This window comes from Narcine bancroftii, chromosome 6 (assembly GCF_036971445.1).
Source record: "Narcine bancroftii isolate sNarBan1 chromosome 6, sNarBan1.hap1, whole genome shotgun sequence".
Classification (NCBI taxonomy): Eukaryota; Metazoa; Chordata; class Chondrichthyes; order Torpediniformes; family Narcinidae; genus Narcine; species Narcine bancroftii.
The window spans coordinates 124,275,564-124,292,602 of NC_091474.1; the positions used below are offsets into that span (position 1 = coordinate 124,275,564).

The 17,039-nt window shown below is 45.1% G+C and overlaps 1 long non-coding RNA gene across 1 annotated transcript in view; it reads right to left on the reverse strand.

Moving 5' to 3' along the window:
* Positions 1-10,177: 10,177 nt before the first annotated feature.
* The window catches only part of LOC138736439 (uncharacterized), a 45,449-nt gene continuing 38,587 nt past the window's right edge, over positions 10,178-17,039 (reverse strand). The window contains exon 3 of the long non-coding RNA XR_011340280.1: positions 10,178-10,372. This is a non-coding gene — a long non-coding RNA (uncharacterized lncRNA). The remainder of the gene's footprint in view (positions 10,373-17,039) is intronic.

The following is a 17,039-nucleotide window of genomic DNA, read 5'->3' on the forward strand; positions in this document are numbered from 1 at the left end:
TGGGAACCAGCAGAAAAACAATACAGCAAATAATAAAAATAACATTACAGCACTTTTTCCCGGCGTAGCGTAACTTTCAGACCAGAAGGATACGAGACTGCACGACAGGTGGAGGGTATATTATCAACGTCTTTAGTTCATGGATTAGCTTGTTTAATGCGTTGTATGTGAGTCCTCCCTTTTTCTTTTGTTCGCACTGCAGTGTCTGTAATCAGAAGTACACAATAAGGGCCGTCCCATATCGGTTTTAGTTTATGGTCTTGCCATGCTTTTATATATACCCAATCACCAGGTTTAAGAGAATGAATAGGATAGTCCAGGGGTGGGTTTTGAGCTAATAAACCCTTCTGTCTTAAGTCATACAGAGAAGTAGAAAGTCCCTGTAAATATTTAGATATGTACTGGTCATTAGCCTCAGGGGTAGGGGTATCAGTGTGGAATCCCATGTAAGGAAGACCAAACATCATTTCATATGGTGAGACTGCAAGGTCCTTACGAGGAGCTGTGCGAGTCCTAATTAAAGCTAAGGGTAAGCATTTAATCCAGGAGAGGCCAGTTTCCTCATAAAGTCGAGTGAGTTGATTTTTCAGGGTCTGATTCATCCATTCAACACGGTCTGAACTCTGGGGGTGCCATGAGGTATGTAACTGGCAATCTATTCCCAGGATCTTACACACATCCTGGAGTACCTGAGAGGTAAAATGTGTACCTCGATCTGAGTCAATGGTTTGAATAATGCCTTAATGCGGAATAACAGACTCTAGTAATATCCGGATAACTGTGCTAGCACGATCATTAGGGGTCAGGAAAGCCTCAACCCATCGAGTAAAATGATCCGCCATCACCAGGAGGTATTTATAAACCCCTATCTTAGGTAATTCTGTGAAGTCAATCTGTATTCGTTGAAACGAGCGTACGGCTATATCGCGACCACCAGGCATTACCTGGCGCATGACTTTCTTATTCACTCGCTGACAGATTGGGCACCCCCGAGTACTTTGCTTGGCTATGGTGTATATTCCCGAGCAATTAAAGGACCGTACAAAAGCATCAACAAGTGCCTGTATTCCCCAATATGTATGCTGGTGGAGCTGATCAATAATCTGACGAGCCAAGGCTTTGTTCAGTACTTGGCGTCCCTCTGCCGTCCACCACAACCCATCGGCAGTTTGACGCATTCCCTGGTCTTTAATGTAAACCTCCTCTTCCCGTGAAAATATGGGAGTCTTTTGAACCTCTTGTGGGGTGGGGAGTAACATCTGCATGTCTATTTTTTCTGTGAGTGCAGCCTGTTTGGCAGCTTCATCTGCCCGTCTGTTCCCCTGTGCTTCAGGACTGTCAATAATTTGATGGCCCCGTTCATGAACTACAGCTATCTCCTCAGGTAACATAAGAGCATCTAAGGATTGAACAATTAAGTTTTCATGGATCAACTTTTGTCCTTTCCCAGTTATCATTCCCCGCTCTTTCCAAATCTTTCCAAAGGTGTGCACTACACCAAAAGCATACTTTGAGTCGGTATAGATTGTGCCCACCTTCCGCTCTAAACCCTGGAGAGCTCTACAGAGGGCATATAATTCACATGATTGTGCCGACAAATGACCGCGAAGACGACTGGCTTCAATCACAACTCCTCCATTCCCATCCACTACACTATACCCGCTATACCGAACACCGTCAATGCAGTGGGAAGATTCATCAATAAACCATCTTTCACCCTCCCGTAAAGGTTCATCACTTAAATCATCTCTAATTTTTGTCTGTAAATCTATCACTTCTAAACATACATGCTCTAAATCATTGGGGACAGTATCAGAATCTGGAGAAACCAAGAAGGCGGCTGGATTCTGTTCTTTGTTTATAATCAGTGTCAAATCGCTTCGTACTTTAAAATTCTAGAATCAGTAAGCCACCTTCCGGCACGTTGTAAGAGCATGATGCGGACCGTGTGAGGGGTATGAACTATCATCGGGCCACCAAACGTAATCTTTCGTCCTTCCTCGACTAAAATAGCAGTGGCTGCAATTGCTTGCGCACATTCTGGCCAACCATGACAAACAGGATCTAAAATTTTTGACAGAAAGGCAACTGGTTATCTAAAGCCTGCCCTCTCTTGCGATAATACTCCCATGGCCACACCGTCTTTTGCATTGGTATATAGGTCAAATGGCTTATTTAGGTCAGGTAAAGCCAAAACTGGGGCATTAATAAGACACTGTTTCACCAAGGTAAAATCTTTAATCTCCTCCTCCGTCCAGACAACAGTTTCACCCCCTAGAGTCGCAAGTTTATCATAAAGAAATTTGACCAGGCTAGAATAATTCTCAATCCAAATTCTACAGTATCCCACTAAACCAAGGAATTTTCTAAGTTCTCGAGCACTCTTTGGAGGCGGGATCTGCAGAATACCGTGTGTTCTCTCTGGACTTATCTTCCTAATTCCTTGACTAACCAGATGACCTAAGTATTTAACTTCAGATTGAACAAATTGTAACTTTGATTCGCTCACTCTAAGACCCTTATTCCCTAGAAAATTCAGAAATTCAACAGTGTATTGTTTAACCACATCATACATTTTTCCCGTGATTAATAAATCATCAACATATTGTATTAATTGACAATTCTCTCTCCGAGGGGCCTCATCTAGTACCTGTTCTAAAACTTGGCCAAACAAATTTGGGGATTCTGTAAAACCCTGGGGAAGGACCATCCACCGGTATTGATTTTTCCGTCCTGTAAAAGGATTCTCCCACTCAAATGCAAACATGTCCCTACTGTCTATTGCCAACGGACAGGTCCAGAAGGCATCTTTGAGGTCAATTACACTAAACCACTTACTATGGGGATCAATTTTACCCATTACCATATAGGAGTTAGGTACAACCGGATAATGGGTGAGAATAATTTTGTTTAACTCCCTCAAATCCTGCACTAATCGATAGGTACCGTCTGGTTTTTGGACAGGTAAAATTGGGGTATTAAAAGGTGACATACAAGGTTCGAGTATACCATCTTTCACCAATTGGTCAATTACTGGCTGCAGCCCCTTTTGGCCAGCCATAGGAATTGGATACTGTTTTCGTCTAATTACTTGGTCAGGGTCTTTTAAAGTAACTTGAAGGGAGGAATATCTAACCCTCCTCTATTGCCTCTTTTTGCCCATACGCTAGGATTTATTAGTTCCCGATCCTCCTCTGTTAGTACATAAAATTGAATCCCGATACCTGATCCCTGTGGTCTGGTGCCAATAAGCAATTGGTCTTGTAAATCTCATCCCAACAGGCAAACTCCAGCTTGAGGAACTAGTAAAATATCCTCTGTTATTATCATTTCTCCCATTTGTATCCTTACATTCTTTAGTATAGGGACCGTAAAATCTCTTCCTCCCACTCCCGAAACCATCACTGTCCCTTCTGTTTTAACACCCTCGGGTGGTTGTAAAATACTAGACCGGGCCGCCCCAGAATCTACTAGAAAAGTCATCTCGTCACCGTGGAGTCCTATGCTTAAATTTACCAATGGTTCTCCATGCAGCCCCACGGTGTGTATTGACTGAGAACCATGACCCCCCTATTCATAATCTGCCTCCATCAATGCATAAGATCCCATCTCCCTGGCTTGCATTGGGCATTCCCTCTTAAAGTGTCCCTCCTTTTTACAATAATAGCAAACTAATGCTCCTGTTTCCCAATTTCTACCAGGGTCTCCACGGGGTCCCGGGAATGGTCGTCATCCCCGGAATTCTCCTCTACCCCTGCCTCTGCTCTGGTCTCTACTTCCCCACCCCTGGTGCTCCTCCCAACATCCAGGAGCTGGCACACAGCTCCTAACATTTCCCTGCTGTCCCTCCACAACTTCCTTGACTGTCTGCATCCAAATCTTAGCCTTTCCTTTCTGTTGATCTTCAGACCTCTGGATGTATGCCCTTTGTGCGATCTGTAAAAGCTGTATTAATCCCTGTTCATGCCAATTCTCTGTCTTTTGTAATTTATTCCTGATATCTGGGGCTGAATTAGTAACAAAGCCCGTCAATACCAACCGTTCACCTGCTGGGGATCCTATATCCAACCCCCAATATTGTTGTATGGCCGCACGCAATCTATTCAGAAATGCAGAGTGGGTCTCCTCGGGACCTTGGGGAACCTCAAATGCCTTCTTAAAGTTCTGTCCTTTTGGAACAGACTCCTTCATTCCTTTTACTAGATTAACCCTGTACTCATCCATTTGCGTGCGACCATCATTAGTAGTTTTATCCCAATTTGGGTTTACCAGGGGAAATTTAGCTTCTCCAGGTATCGCCTCTGGTCCTCCTTGGTGTTCCCTATCCCAGACTCTAATTCCCTGCCTGGAGAATCATTCCACACTCATCCAAAGTAAATAGAGTCTCAAAGATAGACATTAATTCATCCCAGGTATATATATTAGGTCCCAAAAATTGATCTAATTGTTCTGCACATCCCTGAGGGTCTTCTATCAGAGAGGTCATTTCCTTCTTAAAATTGCGCACCTCCGTACGGGTCAGAGGCACATTTATGAACCCGAGACCCCCCACATCCCCTCCCAAGGGAACCTCTCGTAAAGGTCTCATCCAGTTAATTTCTGGCTTATTCCCTCCTCTAAGATGTTTAGGTTTCTGCCCTCCGGGAGACAAATCAAAGGGTTTTGCCCTTCCCTCCTGAAGGTTCTCACACTGTTCTGAATGACCCTCGTAATCAAAGTCTCCTCTCTCTCGTGTCAATTGAGGTGATAATCTTGTACTCTGTGAGCGGGTCATCATACCACCCCTACTTTCTTCTTCTTTCTCTAACTGTGGAGGAAGAGGGGAAGATGAAGAAGGGTAAAGCGTAGATGAGAGGGGGAAGATAGGAGCTGGCACAGGGGGAGCAAAAGGTGGAGGAAGGGAATGTAACACATCCCATCCTTGTATTTCAGGGGCAGAAGGTTCCTCATCCTTCTTGTTCTTCCATTCCTTTTCACTCAAAATCATTTGATCAAACGATCCACTGAGCCAACAGGCTGCATATTCTCTGCTCTCGATATTACCTCCTTGATTTTGGTAGAGCCAGATGTTCAATGACTGACACATCCAGTCGTCGTCGGATCCGAACTTTGGCCAATATACCGAACTCCCTTTTATCGGATTCTTAACCCATTCCTGATAGCAATACCTGACCATGGTCTGTTTATCTTTCCCACGGGTTTTCCCCGCACCCCAATCAGATAACATTAATCCTAACGGACTATGTTTAGGTATCTGATCTTCCCGTCCTTCTTCAGGACTGTATCCCTTGCTACTTACTCCTCCCATACTAACAGGTAAATAAATTCCACTTACCGGGATCCAGTAGCTATTCCTAGTGAGGTTCCTTAACGTTCTCCCATCGTTTGTTCTCAATGCCTCTTCTCGGATATCACTCGCTTTGTTCACTGACCAGTCACCCTTCGTCCGGGAGTCCAGCTGAATCAGCCGGGATGCACCTAACCCCGTCGTCGGGCACTCTGTCAGTGGAGGGAGTGGGATCCCGGACGATCCCCCATTTGTGAGAAACAGAAGTACCTTCACAGATTTCGCTCGAGACAAGAATTGAGAACAAAGAACATTTATTGTACAACAGTGCAAACTTGGGTGCTTCCCCTTACCATGGGAATACACACACATACTGGGGCTCACCCAACATTTATACAGTTTATTTCAGTGTGGAGGTACCCTCCCCCCCCCTTAACATTCTTCTGCCTCCTGGATTGGTTTGGCATTTGGTAATTCTGTCTGCCTACGTGCAGTTTCTGTATGAAAGACCATGGGGTATCCTGTTTAGGTCCCACCGTGTCATTGTCCTTATTCATGAATCTGCCTTTGTCCTTATTCACACATCTCAACCCCCAGGACTTACTAATTCTACATGCAGAATTTGCTAATTCTTTCTATCACTATAAGACCACCCTTATTCTATTATACTTGCGTAACCCTTCCTCACACTCTTATCGGAATTCATCCCTACTCAGCACTTACTTAACTTCCTCTAGTCTAGTCTATTATTCTTTATTTCATTCATACTAACTTTACTTCCTATATTCTATTATCTCTCACACCCTTGAAGCCACACATGATCCTGAATGGAAATATATGCCATCCCTGGGTTAAAACTCAAGAATTCCCCCTCTAAAATCATGGTTACTCATGCCTCTAGTACCAGAGTGGTTCATGCTCCCCCTCATTCTCAAGGGCAGTTGGGGACGGGCAAATAAATGCTGGCTCAGACTGTGAAGCTCACATTCATTGAATAAAGGAAAATAAGAAACAACATTCCAAATGCCAACCATGGTTGAACATTAAGGTCAATCTTTCTGAGCTCTTCGCAGCAGTGTAATTTTGCCTATTCCTGGATTAATTTGGGTGATGATGCCTTCTGTTAATCTGTAGCTTTTCATGTCTCTTTTGACTCTCCCAAAATGCAGAAAAGCCAATAAAGTACTTTGAATACAGCAGTTAATGTGTAAAATCACATCGAAATGATGGAGGAACTCAGTGTCCATAAAAAGCAAAGATATAGTGCGACGGATCATATCACATCTTATATTATATATAGATATGTTTTTGGAGGAGATAGATTGTGGGGGTCACAAACAAACACAAACATTTCACAAAACAGATTTCATTTAAAATGCCAGAGCTCTGCTCAAACCAGACAGTCCGGGCCCAAGGCCTTTTGTAGGGACAATGAAAACTGCTTTGCTAGAGGTTTTCAGAAGGAGGTCCAAATAGAAGAACTGGGAGCTCAAGAGACTTCACAAGTTGGTGTTAATTGGTCCTGCTGTGGAGTAATGGATTATTATTTTAAAAGCAACAGATGAACAGACTCAAAAGTTTGGGTCCAGTGCAGCAATCTGTCTGGTTGCAGTTTGCTGTTTCTAAGAAGGTCATGTGGTTTTGCAAGCAGAGAGAGAGAGACCAAACAGGCCTTTTCTGAGAGAGAGAGAGAGAGAGAGAGAGAGAGAGAGAGAGAGAGAGAGAGAGAGAGAGAGAGAGAGAGGAGAGAGAGAGAGAGAGAGGACTGGTTTCTGCAGCCATGGAAAACTGGCAGCTTGTTGAAACCCCATTTCGAAGATGGGTTGTATGTTCTGAGTTCAGCCTGTTGAAAATTCTTGTGGTTCATACAAGAGGAAATGGCTGGCTAGAGTGTTTCACCTGAAATAAGGGAAACAAAAGGAACTTTGTGGTGACCAGTGGAAGAAGAACTTATCACTTGGAAAACCCAACAAATCTCTCTCTGAAACCAATAAGAACCTTCCTGAGCAGTAACCAATTACCTTTAAGCACCAGAGCTTGCTGAAAATTCATAAATGTTAAAATCTGTTGTGACAGAATATAGATATGCTTTTGGGAGATAGATTGGGGGTAGCTTTGTTAGAGTAGGTCACATACAATCACTTTAAGATACTGGAGCTCTGTTCATGCTAGACATGTCAGGGCCAACAGTCTTTGTAAAAGCTTTGGAGAGTGCCCAAGAGACTTCACTAATGGATTGTTGTTTACAAAAAGGCAACAGATGAAAGAGCTTGTCAGAGCCGCATTCTGTCTGGTGGGGAACTTGCTGTTCTAAGAGGGACATGTGGTTTTGCAAACAGAGAGAGTCAAACAGGCTTTCTCTCTCTGACAGAGAGAGAGATCAGTTCTACAGTTTTACAGTCATCAGCAGCTACTGGGACTAGAACAGGACAAGCTGGCAAGCTTGTGGAAAACCCCATTTGGAAGATGGGTTGTGAATGCTTAGTTCAGCCTGGTCAAAGTCCTTTTGGTTCATGCAAGCGGAGAAGACTGGCTGCCTAATGCTTCACTTGAAATAAGTGAAACAAAAGGGCACTCTGTGGTGACCTGAAATAAAGAGGGTGCAAGTTTTGTCAGCAAGACACTGAAGTGGCTGATTAAAAAGGAATCAGTTGTGGGTGTCGTAGAACAACAAATCTCTCTCTGAAAACTGACAAGAACCTTCTGAGTGGTAACCATTTACCTTTCAAGCACCAAAACTGGGTGAACTTTATAAATGTTAAATTCTGTGCACAGTGTATGAATTACCTGACACCGGTGAACTTGGAGGAGTGAAAAATGAGATAAGACTGTGAATCATAGAACCTTTCTGAACTTATACACATTACACATATGCTTAGAATTAGAAGGGGGTTGTTAGGTTCAGTTAATAGGAATAACTTAAAGTTTGATCCTGTTTTTATGTTTAAAGAAAATTTAAAGTAACTTTTGTTTAAGTAACCATTTGTCTTGGTGAATTTCTATTGCTGCTGGGTTTTAGGGTCCTTTGGGCCTGTAACAATATTGCTGACAGATGCAGTAGATGACCCTTGCAGATTAACATGTGAAATATTGCATCCGGTGCTCCTGTTGTGGTCTCCTTTACATTGGAGATGTCTGTCTATGGTCTCATGAACTGCCAGACTGAGACCACCCACAAATTTGAGGAACAACACCTCATTTATCGACTGGGTACCCACCAACCAGATGGCATTAACATCGTTGTCTTCTCTGGCTTTCATTAAACCCCACCCCTCCCCACCCATTTCTTCCCCATCACCTTCCCCCAGCTCTGTCTCTCCCTTTTCTCTGTCTCCTTTAGGTCAGACATGATAAATTCTCACCTCTCCCCTTATCATATCTAACTAACCCCTGTTGTTGGTCCGGATTCCTCCCCCCCAGCTGACATTGTCTGAATTCTGAGACTTCCTGATATTTCCTGCTTCTGGCTCATTCTACTTATTCCTTGAGGAAGGGCTCAGGTCCGAAACGTCAGCAATATATCTTTGTCTCCTATGAAAAGACCGACTGAGTTCTTCTGGCATTTTGGTGTGGTTTTACTAAAGTTAGTTTCTGCAGACTTTTGTGCTTCAAGCAGTTAATGTCGGCCCAGAAAATTGCAATTTGAAAATATACCTTTTGGAAGTTGAATTGAGGTATATAAGATTATGAGGGGCCTCAATAGCGTGGACCATCTTCAGGGGTTACAACAGCAAAAACCAGACGACATTTGTTTAAGATGACTGGAGGAAAGTTTAGGGGTAGCTTTTTCTAACACAGAGAGGAGTTGGTATGTGAAAGCATTGCTCGGGGTGCTGGTACAATAGGGACCTCCAAAGGACTCTTTGATAGCACATGGGTGTAAAAAAAATTGAGAGATCTGGTTCTATATTCATTGTTCCATACACTTTGATTCATGACTCCAGGGAGAACTTTCTTGGTTTTCTTTCAAACAGAGCCTTACATTTATTTCTCTGCTACTTGGGAGGGCAATCAATCTGTCTGAATGAAAACTCATTCAAAATCTATTTTCGTGTTCCACAACTATAAAGGCTGTTTCATGAATGGTTGCCTCATACCCTATAAAATAACATACAATTTTTAACCTGCTGCAGGTTGAACAAAAGCCTTACATAATCAAACCTTATCCAAGAACAATTGCAAGGAAGGTCATCTTTGCTGTTCCTAGAATTTCAAAGAAAGCTAATATGTTGGAACTTGCTTGAAGCTTTTATTCCGGCAAATGGACCATTTGCGATGTGCATTTTTATGAAGGCAATAAACCACCAATAAAATCCTGGTGTATGGAACAAATTATTACTTACTTGTAATATTTGATGTGCTTGCTTTAATCTATCAGGGCATGGAGAACAAAGGTTGGAACATCATGTTCCAACTGCACAAGGCATTCAGTAGGTATGACTGCACTTGGAGAAGGGTGTTCAGTCTGGTTACTCAGCTATTGGTCAGAAATATTCGCCAAAGATGTGATTGAAACTGGAGGGCTTGAGCTATGAGCTTGGATATGCTGCGGCTTTTCTTCCCTGGAGTGTAGGACCTTACGGAAGTTTATACCATCATGAGGGACATGGATAAGTTAAATGGTCACCATCTTTTCCCCAGGGGTGAGGTGTCTAAAACTATAGGGCGGAGATGTAAGGTGAGAGAGGAAAAATTTGAAAGGGATTTGAGTGGCAATATTTTCACACAGGGCGATGGGTATGTGGAACAAGATGCTAGAGGAAGTGGGGACAATTATAACATTGAAAAAACATTTAGATGGGTGCATGGATAGGAATGATTAAGAGGGATATGGGCCAAATGAGGCAACTGAAATGAGTTCACAAGATTTAAGATTCTTTTATTGTCATGTAATAAGCCCAGTGTCCCTTATAGTCAGAGAAAGAGAAGCAAAAGAGCATCCCTTCAGAGTGACTGAGTGCCCATAGTTTCACTACTAGAGCTCCCATAGTCTCTGCAGCCAAGCAGACCAGTTGAAACCTGAACTCGAGATCCAAACCTCCGACACGATCACCTTGATGCAACAGTATAACTTCCATAAGTAAACTGAAAAAAAGGAAAAGAGAAAAAAAAAACAATATAATTAATGAATCTAAACCTCAAACCATTCCCAAGTTGCAAATGACAATAGAGAAAAAAACTGCCAGTAAAAATAACAAGAAATGCATAATCACAAGAATTACAAAGTACCTGATGAAGATTCCCATTAGAGGCTGTGAAAATAATTCAAAAAAGAACCCCAAAGATTGGGAAAGTTTAAATTTGAGCCACTTGTGGAACATCTTATTTTCTCCAAGGTTGACCTGACATCATATCATGTAACCATTGATGACGAGTGGGGGAGGGGGTGGGGCAGCATCTTTCCATCTGATCAAAATAAGGCTCTCATTAATGCAGGAAGAATTTCATTGTTAGCACTGCCCAATGTCAATGAAATCAATGCAAATGCCTGACTCACTGGGCTAACAAATGCTGCTATTTAGCAATGGAGGGGCACTGGTGACCTACACTAAAAACATTGAACTTGACAACTTCAGCAAGTTTAAAAGGAACAGAAAGCATTAAAGTCTCCAAATGCTATTCATCTGAGAGGAATAAGTTGAGACTTATCGAGAAAGTCGCCGAAGGGGACTCGGAGAGAGAGGAAATTTGAAAAGACAAGGGCAGACGAGGGATAGACAACATGACTTTGCGCACAGGGAAACATACCTCATGAATTTTAATGTATGTTTTGAAGAGCTGACCAGGAGGATTGATGAGGCCAGGGCAGTTGACACAGACCTTAGTAAGGCCTATGACAAGATCTCACATGATAGGCTGGTCTGAAAACTGAGATTGCATGGGATCCAGAGTGAAATAGAAAATTGGATACAAAATTGGCTGGTGCTCGGATAGTGGGTGATAGGAAAGGCTTGTTTTTCATACTGGAGGCCAGTGAACAATGGAGTGCCACAGGGATCAGCACTCCATTAATATACAGTATATAAAAGAGTCTGGAAAAACAACCAACTGAAAAACCTCACAAAGATAAGCGTATACAGAGCCGTTGTCATACCCACACTCCTGTTCGGCTCCGAATCATGGGTCCTCTACCGGCATCACCTACGGCTCCTAGAACGCTTCCACCAACGTTGTCTCCGCTCCATCCTCAACATCCATTGGAGCGCTTTCATCCCTAACGTCGAAGTACTCGAGATGGCAAAGGTCGACAGCATCGAGTCCATGCTGCTGAAGATCCAGCTGCGCTGGATGGGTCACGTCTCCAGAATGGAGGACCATTGCCTTCCCAAGATCATGTTATATGGCGAGCTCTCCACTGGCCACCGTGATAGAGGTGCACCAAAGAAAAGGTACAAGGACTGCCTAAAGAAATCTCTTGGTGCCTGCCACATTGACCACCGCCAGTGGGCTGATATCGCCTCAAACCGTGCATCTTGGCGCCTCACAGTTTGGCGGGCAGCAACCTCCTTTGAAGAAGACCGCAGAGCCCACCTCACTGACAAAAGGCAAAGGAGGAAAAACCCAAAACCCAACCCCAACCAACCAATTTTCCCCTGCAGCCGCTGCAACCGTGTCTGCCTGTCCCGCATCGGATCTGTCAGCCACAAACGAGCCTGCAGCTGACGTGGACTTTTACCCCCTCCATAAATCTTCGTCCGCGAAGCCAAGCCAAAGAAAGAAGAGATAACAAAGGAAGTAGCAAGATTACTAAATATGGCAATAATATCAAAATTCGTAGCATGGTGGACAGTATTGAAGGCTGGAGTAAAACACGAAAGTCTGCAGATGCAGTGATTGAAGTAAAAACACAATGCTGGAGAAACTCATTGTAGTGTCAATAAAAGCTCTCATGAATGGACGAAGAACAAACGCTTTTATTAGCTTATAACTAAGGGTAGGGTCTCACAATAGTATTCAGAAGGGTTCTGGGTGTAGGCGGGAAACCAGGGTTATATGTGGGCAGATGGGGGCAGAGCCAGGATGCGGGGCCAGCCATCAGCACAACATCCAACCAGTGAATCCTAGTTAATTGCATTCAACCCTTCCTGTAGAATTTAGGGTCTGTGAATGAAGACAGAGAACATTGGTTCAGAAATGTGGTTGAAAAAATATAGTTATTTACAAATTTACAATTTAAGTGGCCTGGGGGGGTTTGGAGATCCTGGTGGAGCACCTTAGCACCGGAGAGTCTTGGACTCCTTGGGTCTCCTGGTCCCCTTGTGAGGGAGGAGAGGTGGGTTGGGTCTCCAGCTTGACAATGGGTGGGGGTGCAATTTCCTCCTGAACCAGGTTCCCCCAAGGTCCTGACTGGGGGCTGGTGAGAATGAGCTCCTTGGCTTGCAGGGCACCTGAGGCAACGGACCCTCTGTTCCAGCGGGTGGCAGGTCCTTGATGGAGATGGTGTCCTCTCTGCAATCTGGGTACTCTACGTAGGCATACGTGAGATTGGCGTGAAGCAATTTCACCCTTTCCACCAGGGAGTCAGTCTTGCTTCTCCTCACATGCTTCCTGAGAAGGACTAGACCAGAAGTAGTGAACCAGACTGGGAATGTATTTCCCGATGCTGACCTTCTTTCGAAAGTGAATAGGAGATCGTGAGGAGTAGCATTTGTCACAGTACATAATAGAGACCAGATGGAATGGAGGGCCGTAGAGAGGACATCCTGCCAGCTTTTGGCCTCAGGGCCAGTTTGACAGCCTTCCAGACTATGGCATTCCACTTTTCAACCTGCCGTTCCCCAGAGGTTATAGCTAGTGGTCCTGCTGGACGTGATACCCCTCACGTAGCTCATCACTCATAAAGGATGAGCCCTGGTCACTATGAATATAGCTGGGATATCCAAACAGAGTGAAAATGGAGTCTAGGGCCTTTATGACCAATGAGGTGGACAATTCTGGGCATGGAATGGTGAATGGGAAGCAGGGATACTCGTCAATGACAGAGAGGAAGAAGGTGTTCCCATTCGTGGAGAGGAGAGGTCCCTTAAAATCGACACTGAGCCATTTGACGGGCCTGCATGACTTGATCAGGTGCGCCTTTGAGGGGCAGTAGATGTGCGGCTTGCACTCTGTGCAGACCTGCCAAGACCTGATCATTTCCCTGACATCTTCCATAGATTAGGGCAGATTGCGCACCTTGACAAAATGAGCCATGTCGGTGACCCCTGGATGGCAGAGGTCGTTATGCATAGACCACAGTTGGCCAGTGTGTGCAGACTCTGGAGGGTCATTAAGGGCTCCTGGCCGATAGGCAATATCATAATTGTGGGTGGAAAGCTTGATCTTCCACCTAGCGCCTCCTTTTACATCGATCGTTCCAGAGCTCGTGGCCTTGTAAGGTCCATAACAAAAACTCAAATGGCCTGCCCATCTGGTTGAGGGTAGTGGCCAGGGCTAGGTCCGAAGCGTCGCTTTCCACTTGGAAAGGTACATTCTTGTCCACTGCATGCATAGTAGCTTTCACAATGTGGTTCTGGAAGTAGTTAAAAGCCATTTGGGCTTCAGCTGAGAGGGAGAAATTAGTGTCTTTTAAGAGAAGGCGAACCTTATCAGGGTATTGAGGGATCCACTGGGCATAATATGAGAAAAACCCCAGGCATTTCCTCAAAGCCTTTATGGTCCTGGGGGTTGGGAGCTCTAACAAGGGGCGCATCTTATCGGGATTGGGGGCCAATGACGCCAATCTCCACCATGTAGCCAAGGATAGCCAGTCATTTTTTCCTGAACCCACACTTGTCAGAGTTATAAATGAGGATCAGGGCTTTCGCCACGTGGAGAAATTGCTGGAGGTTGGCGTTATGGTCTTCCAAGGTGCTGCCACAGATGGTAATGATATCGAGGAAAGGAAAGGTAGCCTTCAACCCATACTCATCCACCATTCTGTCCATCTGCCTGGGGAAGATAGAAACCCCATTAGTAATAGCGAAAGGGACCCTCTGGAATTGATAAAGATGATCATTAGCCTCAAGTGCTGTATATGGACAGTCCTCGGAACTGATTGGCAGCTGGTGATAGGCAGCTTTCAGGTCGGTGGTCGAATAGACCCAATACTGCGCAATAACATTCACTATGTCCGAAATACGAGGGAGGGGTATGTGTCCAGGAGCATGTACCGATTAATAGTTTGGCCGTCGTCAATTACTTGCCTCAACTTGTTTCCCCTTTTACCACAACCACCTGTGCTCTACACAGGCTGGTGCAAGGTTTGATGATCCCTTCATCGAACAGACATTGTGTCTCAGACTTTATAAAATCTCTGTCTGCTGTACTGTACCTCCTGCTCTTGGTAGCAATGGGTTTGCAATCTGAGGACAGATTCAGAAATAGAGGAGGGGGCTCGATATTCAGTGTGGAGATGTTGTATGTGGATTCTGATTTTAGGGGCCCTCTGTTCCGAACTGTTACAGGGGAGAGAGGACCAGAATGCTCCAAAGTCACATTTTTAAGGTGACACAGGAAGTCCAGACCTAACAGAACCGGGGCACACAATTCATCAAGTACATACAGGCAAATCTTACAGAAGTCCCCACCTTCAAACAATAGATATACTATGCAATGTTGTTGAACACACATAGAAAGCGAATGAGACGTGAGAAATATGCGATAATTGGAAGGATACTTCTTCAGGTTGTGTTTTTGCACAGTCCATGAGTCTTTGAAGCTTTCAGTAGAGGCCGTGTCGATTAGGCATTTAGAGGAATGTCCATTTATCTTCATAGTCACTATGGAGTTGCTAAGTTGTTCTGATCTAGGACCCTCAAGGCTAGGTCCCGGAGATTCCATACTCCTCACTCAATTGGCCCCTACTGTCCTGGGTTGCCCTGTGTGGGTAAGATGGCTTCGACCTCATGGCACAGCAAGATGGCTGCCCTCCTTCCTCCTCCGATGAGGATGGTGCTGAGTTTGAATTTGGGTTGCTCCAAGATGGCTGTTGATTCTTTTGGCACCATTTGCTCACTGTAATCCTCCGTCAGCACGTTGTGCAGCAAGTGGGTTCAGGTGAATTCGGGGCAGACATCTTAGGTCTGGAATTGGATCTGGGAGCAATGCAGGCCACGGACTTCCTCGGGCTTCCCTTCACATGGAAAACCCTCACCCAATGCCCTTTCATCCCAGAACTGGAACACACTGAGATCGGGGATGCTGGCTCTTGCCACAGAAAAAACACTACATAGCAAGGGAAGTGGCAGCAGTTAGGGCAGGGGAAGTGGGAGCAGCCGGTCCTTGGAAGGGTGAGCGAGCTCGCTGGCTCCAATTTAGTTGTTTGTGTGCCTGGCCTGTTCCAGTGATTTGGCCAGCTCGATGTGGCTAGCTAGCCAGATCTTTCTTACCTGACTCGAGCAGTCACTTCCTCATGTACCTCGAGTGGAACCCCGCAACTAGAATGTCCCAGATCTGTACTTCCTCATGAACGTGGCCCGTAGCTACTTTTTACCTGCACTCCTTGGCAAGGGTCTACAGATCCAGCAAGTAGTCATCGATGGTCTCTCCTGGCCGCTGGCGACATAAGGCGAATCAGTGCCTCGCTAATTTATAGTTGGACCTCGTTTTGAGACTTCAGGTACCTCGCCTTCAACATCTCAATAGCAGTGTCATATGTAGGGCAGTCCCCGATGACTGCACACCCTTTCATTCCCACCCTCGAAACGAGTGCAGACCTCCTGAGTTCATTGGTGTGGAAGACGTCTCTGGTCGCGTTCAGGTAGGCCTGGAAGCAATCTAGCCAGTATGTGAACTCCTCAGCTGCGTTGGGGAACAGAGGGTCTATCAGCAGCGTACCTGGCTTGAATAGCGCTTCCATCGTATTAGAGGGAATAAGCTAATAAAATTGTAGCGCGAATAAAAGTTCTCACGACTGGAGGGAGAACAAATGCTTTTATTAGCTTATTATAACTATGGGTTATAAAACAAAACGGTCAACCAGTTTACCTATCTCGGCTGCACCATTTCATCGGATGCAAGGATCGACAATGAAATAGACAAAAGACTCGCCAGGGCAAATAGCGCCTTTGGAAGACTACACAAAAGAGTCTGGAAAAACAACCAACTGAAAAACCTCACAAAGATAAGCGTATACAGATCCGTTGTCAGACCCACACTCCTGTTCGGCTCCGAATCATGGGTCCTCTACCGGCATCACCTACGGCTCCTAGAATGCTTCCACCAGCATTGTCTCCGCTCCATCCTCAACATTCATTGGAGCGACTTCATCACCAACATGGAAGTACTCAAGATGGCAGAGGCCGACAGCATCGAATCCACACTGCTGAAGATCCAACTGCGCTGGGTAGGTCACGTCTCCAGAATGGAGGACCATCGCCTTCCCAAGATCGTGTTATATGGCGAGTTTTCCACTGGCCACCGAGACAGAGGTGCACCAAAGAAGAGGTACAAGGACTGCCTAAAGAAATCTCTTGGTGCCTGCCACATTGACCACTGCCAGTGGGCTGATATCGCCTCAAACCGTGCATCTTGGCACCTCACAGTTTGGCGGGCAGCAACCTCCTTTGAAGAAGACCGCAGAGCCCACCTCACTGACAAAAGACAAAGGAGGAAAAACCCAACACCCAACCCCAACCAACCAATTTTCCCTTGCAACCGCTGCAACCATGTCTGCCTGTCCCGCATCGGACTTGTCAGCCACAAACGAGCCTGCAGCTGACGAGGACATTACCCCTCCATAAATCTTCGTCCGCGAAGCCAAGCCAAAGAA